A 13,324-nucleotide genomic window follows, 5' to 3' on the forward strand; every position below is an offset into this window, starting at 1 on the left:
TTTCTCAGAGCATTACAACTCAAAAAGATATGTGAGATAGGTCAGCTTGTGCAATAGATGTTCACTGGATAAGAAAAATAACCACAGTCAAACTGTGGTCAATATTTTATCTTCACATTTTCAGCCACGGGCCCTGAGAATCAATTATTCAAAGTTGTATGCTGGGACTCTAGCTATACATGGGTCCCTGTGGTCCTGGAAGGTGTTAGGGGGCAGCAGGAACATGTGGCCCATCTGAGACTCTGGCTCCACAGGTGCCTGTCGCTCAAAGGTGCAAACCGTGGGTCCCTAAGTGCCTCTGGGTGTCCCTAATGCCCTCTCTGCACACATTTCCCCGGTGAAATGGCACCCGTGAAGGTGAGATCTCACTTTTCATTCATGCATGTTAAAGCCAGCTCTCTCAAAGTGCACTGGGCCTGAAATTGGAAACTGCAAATACAGAGAAATTAAAATTCTGCCCCGAAGAAGCTTCTAGTCTGACTTTTGTAGTAGAGATCAGCCTTTTCATGATGGTGTCCATCCACTCTCTCTTGGATATAAAATCACAATGTACCTCGGACTTCTCTCAAACTCATTTCTCTTGGAAGTGGCTCTTCTTGCCTATAAAGGAGTTGTTTAGTCGCTCAGTTGTGTCCAACTATTTTGCAGCCCCATGGACTGTAACCCACCAGCCTCCTCTGTCCATGGGATTTCCCAGGCAAGAATACTGGAGTAGGTTGCCATTTTCTTGTCCAGGGTATCTTCCCGACCCAGGGATCAAACCTACGTCTCCTGTATTGGCAGGCGGATTCTTTACCACGGAGGCACCAGGGAAGCTCTATAAAGGAGTATTTTGTGCCAAAGTTATTGGATTAGGGAATTTGAAACAAGAAAGGACCCCAGCTCTGCTCATCATTTAATGTCAATCAGGGCACAAGAAGAACTGGCCTGAGCAGATAGAGCTAATCTATGCAAGTAAATTGAATTTCCAATTGGATTCTTAATCAAAGATGTTTATTTTGTCTTACCCGCTAAACTTCTGTCAAGAACAAATAGAACAGTCAGAGTACACTCAGCTTAGCTACCTGGTAACGGGAAACAGGACCATGGGGACCTATCTTACGGTGGTCCGTTGCCACTTGTAAGTTTATTAATGCTGTCCGACAGTGACTCCTGTTTATTTCCTGGCACTAACACCAGATTGGATGGGTAGGAGAGGGCAGAGGACTCGAGGGGAAGACAAAACCACTCATCTTTAAAGTAAACCTGTTTCAACCTGTATGCCAGAGGTTTGGACCAAGTTCCCAAACCTCTGGGCAACATCCTCTAGAAGGGTATGTAGGTCTAAAAATGGAAGTTTTTCTTCAACACAGAATTTCTTAGATTTCCTTCACATGCAAGGAAAATGACTTAGAAAAGGTTACCCACATGAGGTATTCCCAGCTGAAAGCATGGGGGAAATCTACAGAGAACCCTAGGTCCCTGTTGAGATGTGTAGCTATCATGAGACTTTCTACTGCATCAAAGCCTGTCAAGGGAGTGGGGATTCTTGAAGTTTGGGGGAGGGCCAGACTTTCTTCAGTGAGCATCAGCACTGCCTTGAATTGGTCACGGTTTTCAGCTGCTACTTATGAGTGAGTTCATAAACCTGAGGATCACTGTTGTCCTTGTGGATGGGTCATTATATTCCTATGAAACCACTGCCGTAATGCCTTTTTCAAAAAAATTAGTCGATGCCTCTAATTCTTGGTTGTTTCAGAGTTCTTTTCCTCTAGAAATTGTAGAAATGCGTGACACCGGCCCACAAATTCTTTTTTATTTCCAAGGATGCTGACTTTGTCTATTTCCAGGAAGATGAATTACTAGATACCAGATTTACCTTCTTTCTGAAACAACTAAAAATCCAGTCAGTTTTCAAGACAGTTGACAGCAATTGGCAAGTGACAGTGATCCCTGAGATTCAAGGAACAAATGAGGTGAATCCTACAACCGCCCCAGTTTCCTGCCTAGGGAACATTAAAGGGTCACAGCACCAGAAAGGAGCATCCGGGGGGGGCCGGTAGTCTTTCTGCATTCGTAAGGTGAAGTGTCAGAGAAGACAGAGGTGCACAGGGAGAATTCTGGACTCTGCCAAGGGTATCTCTCCGGTACGAAGCACTGATCAGCACACACATGTGAGGAAATCCCGTGTCTGGAGAAAAAGCAGCATGAAAGGATTAGAGACAAAGTCCTAAGGACTCCAGGCCATAAACTAGTGCTGGTTCCTATCAAGCAAAGTGGAAAACCTCATTATTCACTTAGCATTAGATAATACACTCAGAAGGGTCTTACCTCAGTAGTAGGGGGAAATTAATCCTAACAAAATGCCACTCTTATCTAACAAAGCTTAGAAGCAAGACCCAGATAAATAAGATCACTTCCAGATCCCAGAACTAAGCTCAGGAAACTCACAGGAATACAAAATACCCAGTACGCAATGAAATAAATTTCACAATGTCCAGCATCCAATCAAAAATTACCAAGTATGCAAAAAGAGAAATGTGAGCTGTTGTGAGGTGAAAAATCAATTGAAACTAATCCAGAAGTGACCCAGGTGATATAATTAGTGGTTAAGAATTTTTCAATCATTATTAAAACTGTATATGTTTAAGAAGCTTTAAAACAAAAAAAGACAACATGTTAAACAGGGGCATGGAAAAGACCAAAGTAGAGATGAAAATTATAATGTCTGAAATGAGAATATCCTGGATGGGATGAATACAGTATTATACACTTTGGAGGAAGATTAGTGAACTTGAAGACACAGCAATTGGAACACCCAAAATGAACCACACAAAGGGGGCTGAGAGAAAATTGAAATTGAGCGTCAATAAACTGAAGAGCAACCTCAGGCAGCTTAACGTATGTGTCATAAAACTCCCTGAAAAGAGAAGAGAGATGAGGGAAATACAAACGATATCGGAAATGTTAACTACACGAGTAAATATAAAAATTGGGGAGGGGTATTTTTCAAGTCTCTTGGACTATTTAGGGTCCATCAGCTACAGGTTAAGGATGTAGTACACCTCACGGGACTGGGGAAGCAGAGACGCACTCCAGGGGCACGAACCAAATGGCATAACAAAGAGTTGTAATCATAGACCAACAAACAGTTATAGCTCATAAGCCAACAAAGGAGATAAGATGGAAACATAAACCAGTCGAAAAGAAGGCAGGAAAAGAGCGGGGAAAGTAACAACAACAGAAACCCATTTGGATCTGGTTTTCTTTATGGGAAAGTTCTGGATGATAATGTCATTTTCCCATAAAGAAAAATCCAGGTCCAAACAACTTTCCTAGTGAGCACCAGCAAATACTTAAGGAAAAATAATGCCAATTGTACACCAACTCTTCTCAATAGAAATCACAGAGAATGGAATACATCCCAATTTGTTCTATGAGTCTAACACTACTCAAATAACAAAACCCAAAAAAGATATATAATTTAAAGGACACCTACAAATATCACTCATCAATATAGATGTAAGAATTTTTAACAACATTTTAGGCATCAACTCCAATTTATCTATCTATATAAGATAATGATCAAGTGGGATTTATTCTAGCAATTAATTGTTTAACATTTGAAAACCAATTAATACAATTATAGTAACAGAGTAAAAAAAAAAAAAAAAATATGATCATCTCAATAGATATGGAAAACACATTTGATAAAATCCATGGTCTAATTCTGACAAAAATTTTCAATGAAGTAGAAATTTTTTAAAAATCTCTTTGACTTGATAAAGGGCCTCTAGAAAAAAAAGCCCACTGTTAACATCATACTTAATGGTGAAATAATGCTTTCACATCAGATTCAAAACAAAGCAAGAATTCCATTCTTACCTCCTCTGTTCTATGTTGTACAGAAGTTCTAGCCAATGCAATAAGGCAAGAAAAAGAAACAAAAGGATCCAGATTAAAAGGAAGAAGTTAAACTTTGCTGCTGCTGCTAAGTCACTTCAGTCGTGTCTGACTCTGTGCGACCCCATAGACGGCAGCCCACCAGGCTCCCCCGTCCCTGGGATTCTCCAGACAAGAACACTGGGGTGGGTTGCCATTTCCTTCTCCAATGCATGAAAGTGAAAAGTGAAAGTGAAGTCACTCAGTCGTGTTGACTCTTAGCGACCCCATGGACTGCAGCCTACCAGGCTCCTCCATCCATGGGATTTTCCAGGCAAGAGTACTGGACTGGGGTGCTATTGCCTTCTCCTAAACTTTGCAGATAACATGATTTTCTATAGAAAACTCCATAAAATCTATACAACTACTAAAACTAGTAAGGAACTTTAGCAAGGTTGCAAGACATAAGGTCAATGTAAAAAGTCAATTGTATTTCCACATACTAACAATGAATAATCAAACATTGAAATTTAAAAAGCAAATACCACTTACAATAGCATCAAGTGTATGAATGACTTAGGTATACCTCTGACAAGATTTATGATACAAGACCTATACACTGAAAACTACAAAATATTGCTGCATGAATTTAAATAAAAGGAGAGATATATATGCATGAATCAGAAGACTCTATATTGTTAAGGGATGCTAATTCTCTCCAAACTGATCTACAGATTCAGTGCAATCCCATGAAAGTCACAGTAGGCTCTCTTTTTTTGAAGCTGATTCTAAAATCCATATTGAAGTGCGAACAACCTATAATAGTCAAAAGTGAAAGTGAAAGCCGCTCAATGTCCAACTCTTTGAGACCCCATGGACTATACAGTCCATGGAATTCTCCAGGCCAGAATACTGGAGTGGGTAGCTGTTCCCTTCCCCAGAGGATCTTCCCAACCCAGGAATCAAACCAGGGTCTCCTACATTGCAGGTGGATTCTTTACCAACTGAGCCACAAGGGAACCCCAAGAATACTGGAGTGGGTAGCCTATCCCTTCTCCAGCAGATCTTCCTGATCGAGGAATCGAACCGGGTTTCCCGCATTGCAGGCGGATTCTTTACCAACTGAGCTATCAGGGAAGCCCATAGTCAAAACAACATTAAAAAAGAAAAAGTTAGAGAAGTTAAGCTATTGGACTTCAAAAGTTATCGTGAAGCTGTGATATTTAAAACCATTCCACACCAGTGTCAAGATAAGCAAATAGATCAATGATACAGAATAGAAAGCTCAAATATAGATGCATACATATACAATCAATTTATTTTTGACAAAGATGAAGAGGCAATTCAATGGAGAAAGAATAATCTTCAGCAAATGATGCTGAACAATTGATAGTATATAGAAAGATAATTTCTATTAATTGGTCATGTGCTCTGTAACTGAGCTAAATTTGCTTATTAATTCTATTATTGTGTTTGTCTCTCTGTGTGTGTATGTAGATTTCTTTGCATTTTCTGCACACACACACATTTTTCATTTCATAGCAAATAGTTTTCTTTTTCCTTAACAACTCTTTGCACATTATATTTTTCTTTCTTTTTTGCTCTATGCACAAGGTTGAACAGAAGTGCTGAAAGTGGACATCTTTGTCTTGTTTCTTCTGCCCTCCAAGCGGCCACAATGATATGTCATATGGCTGAGCCTTGGCCGTGGAGAGCTGGGGTGAGGTGGGTGGAACTAGCAGCAAAAGGGTTTTCTGTAGCACCCAGGTTTCTGGATTCTCAGGCTGAATTTTCAGGACCCCTGTCCAGCTAACAGGGAAGCAGTGCTTCTTCCTAGGGTGTCTGTCTCCCTCAGAGCCCCCCAGGGAAGTAGATGGGTTGTAAGCAGGATTCAGACCTTTTTGGGCTCCCTGGCCATCAAACCCATCGATTCTGCCAATACTGCACCATTTTTTACATCTGTCGTTCCTATGGGATCGTTAGCTTCGTTTCATGAGGTAGGGGTGGGGAGCTGGATTCTCCTCCTCCATCACCATCAGCGAGCGGAGGAATGTGTCCACGTGTCAGAACTGCTGTGATGTATTTCTGTGTCGGAGCCGTGTGTCAAGAGGACAGCTGTGGAAGGTGGATGGCCCTGGAGACTGTCATGCTGAGTGAAGTAAGCAGAGAGAGAAGTACTGTGTGATATCTCTTATATGTGGGATCTAAAAAGAAATGATACAAATGAACTTATTTACAGAACAGAAAGAGACTCAGTGAAAGAGAACAAACTTAGCGAACCTAGAACTTAAGGTTACCAGGGGTAGGGGGTGGGGGAGAAGGATGTGGGAAGGGATAGTCAGGGAGTTTGGGATGGACATGTACACACTGCTGTGTTTAAAATGGATAACCAGCAAGGAGCTACTGCATAGCACAGGGAACTCTGCTCAGTGTTATGTGGCAGCCTGGATGGGAGGGGAGTTTGGGGGAGAATGGATACATGTGTATATATGGCTCAGTCCCTTCACTGTTCACCTGAAATTACCCAACGTTGTCAATTGGATATGCCCCGATACAAAATAAAATGTTTTTTAAAATAAATAAATAAAACATATATGAAAGAAAAATGAAAAAATGGATAACCAGCAAGGACCTACTGTATACACAGGGAACTCTGCTCAGTGTTATGTGGCAGCCGGGATGGGAGGAGAGTTCGGGGGAGAATGGAGACATGTGTATGTACGGTTGAGTCCCTTTGCTGTTCACCTGCAACTCTCATATCTTGCTAATTAACAGCCTTTTAAAATTTGCTAATAGGTACAGGACAGAGATGCCTAGCGGACTACAGTCCACGAGGTCCCAGAGTCAGACACGACCTAGTGACTACACCACCACCATGGCCTTGTTGAATCAACTGTACCGTGATACAAAATTTAAAGTTTAGGAAAAAAAGAGGACAGCTTCAGAAGCCTGGTCAGCTTCCCCTGGTGTATCTGTGCTGGAAATGTCAGGCTGTTTACAGGGAAATCCCTTGGCCTTGCAGGTAACAACATCCTAAGGGCTGCCTCAGTCTCTCAACCCACCTCGCCGGCTGCCAGGCTTAATCTCTGAGGCCCCGCCATGCAGAGCTCCCCACTGATCAGAGACACCAGAAGTCCCAAAGGGAACTCCTTTTCCACTGCTGACAGCCAGATCTGCAGCCAAAACAGAGCGATGGCTGAAAATCAGAAATCAGGGCAGATGCCCCGGCCACTGACCCACAACGAGGCCATCGGATGACCAAGTGGGAACACCCTGGCCACTAGGTCCCATCCTGTCCCTGCCACCTCTTATGATGGGCCGTGTCCAGATTAAAAGAACCAGGGATGATCAAGGTTCACCTGTGAGCACCCGCCCCTGAGGATGTAATGAAAGTGAAAGTGAACATCCCTCAGTCGAGTCCGACTCTTTGCGACCCCAGGGACTATACAGTCCATGGAATTCTCCAGGCCAGAATACTGGAGTGAGGAGCCGTTTCCTTCTCCAGGGGATCTTCCCAACCCAAGGATCGAACCCAGGTCTTCATTGCAGGCAGATTCTTTACCAGCTGAGCCACAAGGGAAGCCCAAGAATACCGGAGAGGGTAGCCTAGCCCTTCTCCAGCGGATCTTCCCGACCCAGGAATAGAACTGGGGTCTCCTGCATTGCAGGTAGATTCTTTACCAACTGAGCTATCAGGGAAACCCTGGGTGTAATAAAGGACCGTCTCAAAGGTCACTCTGAAGTCCAGGTTCACTATGGCACTTGGGAAAGGGCTTCCTCATCCTCTTACCTTCTACGTGCATCAAAATAACTTCATTTCATGGAGAAGAACCTTTTATAGGTAACTGAGTTTTTCAGGTAAGAAACATTTCTCTCTTTAAGCCCTTGGATCTTTTTCATTTAACCAGTTGGAGGGAACTCTTTCAAAGTGGACCACATAGGGACTTCCATGCACAGCTCTAGATCTGCCCATGTGTTGATGACTCACCGTGGGCAGCAGGGACTGGGGCTGTACCCTGGGACACGTCCGCCTAGTCAGGACCCAACGAGGAACGGGTCAGACAGAAACGCTTTAAAAAGGAAGGAAATGCGGACACCCGCTCCAGTGTGGATGAACCTTGAAGACAGGATGCTATGTGTGATGATAAAGCAGACACAAAAAGACAAATAACGTATCATTCCACTCATCTGGAGTGCCTAGACTAGTCAGATGCATAGAGACAGAAAGAAGGGTGGTTTCCAGGGGGTGCTGGGGAGAGGAGACTGGGGAGTTGTCACTGAACGAGCGCAGAGTTTCTGTCGCGTAAGATGAAAGAGGTCTGGAGACAGACCAGTGAGGGCTGTGCCACAATGCAGGTGAAGTGCGATGTGAATGGCACAGAACTGGATGCCCGAAAAACGGGTAAGGAGGCACACCATACGTGTGCACGTTCAGCCCCTTTATCCGTGCCGACCCTTTGCGACCCCAAGGACTGCAGCCCGCCAGGCTCCTCTGTCCATGGGATGATCTCAGCAAGAACACCGGAGCGGCTTGGCACTTCCTCCTCCAGATCGATCTTCCTGACCCAAATATCGAACCCGTGTTTTCTGCATCTCCTTTGGCAGGCCGAGCCTTTACCGCTGAGCTACCTGGGAAGACCCCACGTGTATGTTATCGCAATAATAACAGCAATCAATAACATGCCATCGGCCTTCTCAGCTAAGGATGCTAACAGTGCTCGGGGAGGATAGCCCATAAGCCAAGGTGAAGGCAGTGTTCTCCTGCAGGCCCACAGGTGTCTGAGCTCAGGACCAAGGTGAACGCTCTCTGTAGCCTTCAGTGCCTGGGGCGCACAGGGTAAAAAAGCCCACAGAGCCGGGCAGGCGCAGCCAGGCCGGCTGCCCATCCCAGGGAGGCTGCCCAAGGAGGGGTGGTAGACTTGGTGGAGAGTTGTCTTTTTATTGCTGATTTAATTTCATTACTGCTGGTTGGCCGTAGTTGTCTCTTACGATCCTCTGTGTTCCCGGGGTGTCGGTTGTAACTTCTCTTTTTCTCCTGATTTTATTGAGTTGGGCCTCTCTCTTTTACTCTTGATGGGCTGGCTAAAGATCTACCAGTTTTGTTTAGCTTTTCAAAGAGCCAGCTCTTTTAAGTTACATTGATTTTCGTAATTTTTTGGTCTTTATGTCTGCTCCAATCATGATTTCTTTGCTTCTCACGTTGAGCTTTGTGTTCTAGTTCCTTCGGTTGTAAAGTTTGGTTGTTTATTTGAGATTTTTCTTGCTTCCTGAGGTATGGCAATAAACTTCCCTCTTCCCTCTAGAACTGCTTTTGCTGCATCCCATAAAATTTTTAATAATTGTGCTTTCATTTGTCTCCAGGTATTTTTTGTTTCTTCTTTGATTTCTTCAGTGATCCATCGGTTGTTTAATAGTACATTATTTAGGCAACACATGTTTTTGTTTTGTTTGCAATTTATTTCTTAGAGTTGATTTCTAGTCTCCTTGCATTATGGTTGGAAAAGATGCTTAATATGTTTTTTCTGTATATCTATTATAGATTTTTGCTTTGTAGTTACCATGATAAGGGTGTGTGTGTGTGTGTGTATATATATATATGATTTATTTCTATTAATAATCACACATAATTATTTTAACTTGTTGACCTCTTAATTGCAAACCCATTTTAACTCTGCATTTTAGTCTTCTCCCCCCATGATTACTGGTTTTGATATCATATTTTGTAACTCTGTTTGGTGTATCCCTTAACTCCTTATTGCGGATATAAAGATTTTATTACTTTTGTCTTTTAACCTTCCTACTAGCTGTGGACATGGTTGCTTTGCTACCTGTACTCTGTACTGTCTTTACCACTGACCTTTTCCCTCTGTAATTTTCAGGCAATGTTTCTAGTTGTGTCCTTTTCTTTTTCATTTCTTGGAATGAAAAAGAAGTCCCTTTGACATTTTTCGTAAAGTCGCTCTGGTGACGCTGAACTCTTTTGGCTTTTGTTGTTATTTAGTCATTAGGTCGTGTCTGACTCTTTGCGACCCCCTGGACTGTAGCCCACCAGGCTCCTCTGTCCATGGCGTTTACCAGGCAAGAATACTGGAGAGGGCTGCCATTTCCTTCTCCAGGGGATCTTCCTGACCCAGGCGTCAAACCCGAGTCTCCTGCATTGACAGGTGGGTTTTTTTTTTACCACTGAGCCACCAGGGAAACCCCTTTGAGGTTTTGCTTATCTGTAAAGCTTTTTACTTCTCCATGAAATCTACATGAAAACCTTACCAGCGAGAGTATTACTGGTTATAAGTATTTCCCTCTCATCACTTGAACTGTATCATGACACTCCCTTCTGGCCTGCAGGGTTTCTGCTGAAAAGTCAGCTGTTAGCCTATGGGAATTGCTTTGTACATAACTGTTGCTTTTTCCTTGCTGCTTTTAATACTCTTTTTTTTTAAAATCTTTGTTTAATGCAGTGTATGTCGCTGAGGCCCTCTCTTGGTTGATCCTTTTGGGAGCTCTCTGTGCTTCCTGGACCTCCATATCTGTTTTCTTTCCCAGGATAGGCAAGTTTTCAGTCACTGTGTCTTCAAATATGTTCTCTCCTTTTTCTGGGACTGTTGGTATGCATGATGTTCCAGAGGTATCTTAAATTGTCCTCATTTCTTTTCATTCTTTATTCTTTTTGTTGCTGTCATTCAGATATTTAGTATTCTGCCTTCCAGCTCACTGATCCGTTCTTCTATATCTTCTAATCTACTGTCGATTCCGTATTCTGGTGTATTTTTTATTTCAGTTATTGTATTCCTCAGCTCTCCTTGGTTCTTTTTTATATCTCCTAACTCTTTGTTAAAAGTCTTTCTGTGTTCATCCATTTTTCTCCCGAGTTCTTTGATCATCTTTTTGCTTCATTACCTTGAACTCTCTGTAGGGTAGACTGCCTATCTCCACTTCACTTGGCTTTTCCTCTGGGGTTTCATCTTGTTCCTTTGTTTGCAACATGTTCCTCTGTTGCCTCATTTTTCTTAATTTGCTGTTTTTATTGCCAAGTATCTGGTAGTTTGGTTCCGTTTCCCGACCTTGGAGAAATAGCCGTTTGCAGGAGGCGTCCTACGTGTGCCCCGCAGCGCCTTCCCCTCTGGTCACCAGAGCTGTATGTTTTCTAGTGGCGCCCCCTCTGTGGGCGGCATGAGTCCTTCTGACTGCTGAGTGTGGTCCGGTGGGCGTGGCTGGCCCCCAGTCTGCTTGGTTGCCAGGCCCTGCCTGGGGTGGCGAGGCTGCCAGCCCCTGTCGCCAAGTCCAGGTCACAGGCTGTGGTATCCCAGCGGGGCGGGGGGTCCTGGTGTTGGTGCTGGCTCACTAGTGGGCAGAACCAGGCTCTGAGGTGGGTGGTCCTGGGGCCAGGGTTCCTGGAGGTACTGTCACCCCTGCTGGTGGGCAGGACCGATCCCTGAAAGGGCTGAACACAGGTTCTAGGTGCCCCAAAGTGGGTGCTGGCCCACCAGTGAGGGGGGCTGGGTCCCCAGGTGGCTTGCTGAGGGGTCCAAGGTGTCTCAGAGGTGGTGTGGGCCTGCTTTGCGGGGGGTGGGGCCCAGGCCTGGAGGGGTGGGCTGCAGGCTGCAGTGGTCTTGGGGCTGGTGAAAACTGATCGTGGGTGCGATCAGGGCCCAGGAGATTCCAGGGCTAGTGCCAGGCTACTGGTGGACAGACCCTGGTCCTGGGGTCTCTGGCTGCAGGGCCCAGGGGTCCCAGAGCTTATATCAGCCCACCGCTGAGTGGGGCCCAATCCCAGGGCAGCTGACTGAGGGGCCCAAGGTGTCTCGGTGCTGGTGGCGGCCTGCCCGGTGGGGAGGGCAAAGGCCTGACTCCTTTCAAATGACCACATGTACCCTGGGTCTCCGTGTGTGGGAATCCTGTGTGCGCCCTTTAGGAGCAGAGTCTCCATTTCCCAGAGTCCTCCCAAATGTACGACGCCCCGCTGGCCTTCAAGGACAGAGGTTCTGGGGGCTCCTCTTCCCATGGCAGACCCCAGGGCTGTGGAGCCTGCTGTGGGACTCAGACCCCCTTACTCCTCGGGGGAATCCCTGCAGCTGCAATTATTTTCTCATTCGCGGGTCACCCAACATGGGATATGTGTCTTTCCTACACCCCAACTCTGTCTCTGCTTCCCGCCGCGTCCCAGGGCTGGTGCCAGGCTGCCAGTAGGTAGAGAGTCCTACGGTAGCAAGTTGTAGGACTGTAGTGGTCTTGGGACTGGGGTTGGGCCTCCCACTGGTGGGCAGGCCAGGGCCCAGGGTTTCCTGAGTTGAGTACTTGCCCACTCATCTGTGAGGCTGGTCCCCAGGCTAGATCTGGCTTGCTTATGGGCAGAGCCAGGGCCTCAGGGACTCTGGGATTGGTTCCTCCCCACTGCTGGGTGGAGCCTAGTCTTGGAATCCCCGGCTGCCAGGGCCCTACGAGCCCTGAGTCTAGTGCCTGTCCTTTGAGCCCATCCCTTGAGCCTGTCCACCCTGGTGGACAGGGCCTTGTCCAGGCACACTGTAGGCTTGAGGGGTTTTTTCTTACTGTGTTTATCTTGCTGCACCAGATCTTAGTTGTAGCACTCAGGATATCTTCAGTTGCAGCAGGTGGGATCTCGTGTCTCGAGCTGGGATTGAACCAAGGCCCCCTGCGTGGGGAGTGTGGGGTCTCCGCCACTGGACCACTGGGGAGGTCCCAGCTCAGGATATCTTAAGGCAGACTCCCCGCTGGTGGATGGGGCTTTGTCCCCACCCGGCTCGCAGCTTGGCCTGAGACATCCCAGGCCTAGGGACGACAGGCTGGCGGGCAGGGACAGGTCCTGGCACTAATGACCTCGGGGAGGGTTCCAAAATGGCATTCGCCAGTGCCAATGTCCACACGGGCAAAGAAGCCCCGGGATCCGCAGCCAGCACCTGTGTCCCCAGGGTGTGCTCTGGTCGCCTCCTGCCTCTCCGGGAGGCTCTCCAAGGTCAGCAGGTGGTCTGATCCGGGCTCATTTCAAATGACTGCCTCCGTCCTGGGTTTCCGCGTGTGAGAATCCTGTGTGCGCCCTTTAGGAGCAGAATCTCTATTTCCCAGAGTCCTCTGGGCTTCCCAAATGCACAATGCCCTTCTGGCCTTCAAGGACAGAGGTTCTGGGGGCTCCTCTTCCCATTGCAAACCCCAGGGCTGTGGAGCCTGCTGTGGAATTCAGACCCCCTCACTCCTCGGGGGGACCCCTGCCGTTGCAATTATTTTCTCATTTGCAGGTCACCCCCCCCACTCAGGGGTACATCTGAGTGTCTTTCCTACTACACCCCAACTCCATCTCTCCTTCCCACCTCATCGTGATTCTCTCCTTGTATCTTCAGCTATAGATCCTTTCAGCTAGATTCTGGTCTCTCTGCTGAATGGTTCTGGAAATGGTTGTTCTGGAATTTTCAGTGTTTCCCTTGTAGGAGGGGCTTCCCTGGTGGCTCAG

The sequence above is a fragment of the Bos indicus genome, chromosome 11, assembly GCF_029378745.1.
Source record: "Bos indicus isolate NIAB-ARS_2022 breed Sahiwal x Tharparkar chromosome 11, NIAB-ARS_B.indTharparkar_mat_pri_1.0, whole genome shotgun sequence".
Classification (NCBI taxonomy): Eukaryota; Metazoa; Chordata; class Mammalia; order Artiodactyla; family Bovidae; genus Bos; species Bos indicus.